The sequence below is a fragment of the Penaeus monodon genome, chromosome 34 (assembly GCF_015228065.2).
Source record: "Penaeus monodon isolate SGIC_2016 chromosome 34, NSTDA_Pmon_1, whole genome shotgun sequence".
Classification (NCBI taxonomy): Eukaryota; Metazoa; Arthropoda; class Malacostraca; order Decapoda; family Penaeidae; genus Penaeus; species Penaeus monodon.
The window spans coordinates 33,248,819-33,250,510 of record NC_051419.1 but is presented as its reverse complement, the minus strand read 5'-3'; positions in this window follow the sequence as shown (position 1 = coordinate 33,250,510).

Sequence of the window (1,692 nt, the reverse complement as noted above, 5' to 3'; positions counted from 1 at the left end):
TGACTCAGTATATCTTAATCTATGTCACACAAACCCCCAAGTCTTTTGAAATTTTTCATGCTCATCTGGAAGCCTTTACAAAATGCTATTACTAGTAATAACCTTATCTTTAATTTACCCCCTCCCGATAGTGTTCGTATCACCTTGTGGTGGCCAATTTTGCCGATTGGGCAAAATTCTAGCCTCCAATCTATCAGTGCCTGCATACTGACCTCTATGATCCCACATGCCATGCGTTTTCTTTAATACACTGAATCACACTGTTTTTTATTTTCATTATTCTAAGTCCTACTTGCAAAAATTCCTGTAATTAACAAAATCTTGTGTTATAGTAATGAAGTTGCATTAATAGTCCTTATCAATAGCAAAAAAGCGGGGGTCTATGGAGTGGATAATATCGTCCTTGTGGATTGCATTTTTGAATTGTTTGTACATAGATAACCTGAGTGCTCATGTAGCCTACCAGGAATGCTTTGCAAATGGACCTCACACTGTTCCCCATGGCCCGAAATTCTAATCATTTTCCTGTATTAAACAAACACTTCTGGCATTCCAACAGTTTTACGATTGGATGTAAAACATCCCAGTATAGTCAAACATGCCATTTAGCATTTAGCTGTAATCAATAGACCCATCAGGAAAGGGTAGATCAAAGTAAAAATGGCACCCCTTGCATGACTAATTTCATGAAGATCTGTTAAAAATATCATGTACAATGCATGATGTTATACTTAAGTTAAACGGTTCAATAGTAGTTTAAGCCAAACCACCCAGGATTATTTCTGCATCCTTAGTTTTTAATTTTGTGAGTTACATACATGGCTCAATGGATAGCACGAAGGAGTCTAACAGAAGTGCAACCATAATACTAACATTTTTCCTTTTAATAGCGAAAACGTGTTTAAGGAAAAAAATACTGAATGATGGTCACATTACCCCATGTATTTATAGTTAGACGTTCTTGAATAAAACTATTTCCAGAAATCTTGTTAACTAATAAGACAGGAAATAATGACAAAAGTTTCAAACCCTTTGTTTTCTAAGGTCATTACATTACATAAAAAAGTGAAGAGGAAAGCAAGGACTACTACAGTACAAAAAACCATCTTAAATCTTTTTACATGTAACCAATACTTGTAAGATAGAAAAGACAACTAAATAATGACTGTGAATAACCAGTGTGGCAGGCTAATGTAATTCTGGAAAACACCGATTCCAAGAGCTATCTGGGCTTAATCGTCTTAACAATGAAAGGAATGAATGCAAGGGAAGCTGCTCCATTATCTTAAAAAGTACGATACACTCTGGCAAAATAACAACATGACACGTAATTGTCTACAAACAAACTAAAAGGCCGCATATACTAGAAATTTTTGTTAGCGTTCATAAATATACTAAGATCAGAACATAAATTTTAATACTTTATGGTTCACAATCCTCTCCTTTATTCTATCCTGGCAACAATATCTACAGCACTGAATTTCACTATACATTTAATTGTCGGCAATCGCTTGTGCAGTCAATTAGCCCCAAGCAAAAACCTATTGTACATACTCGTACCGAATGCAGGCGAGGTCTCATACCACTGCAGTGATGAGAGGAAATGGTTTCACAGTTTAACGGTACTGTTTGTCGTATGTTTGAGGTTTTGCATCTTGGGTCACCAGTGAAACAGCTTTGCAGAAGCATTAC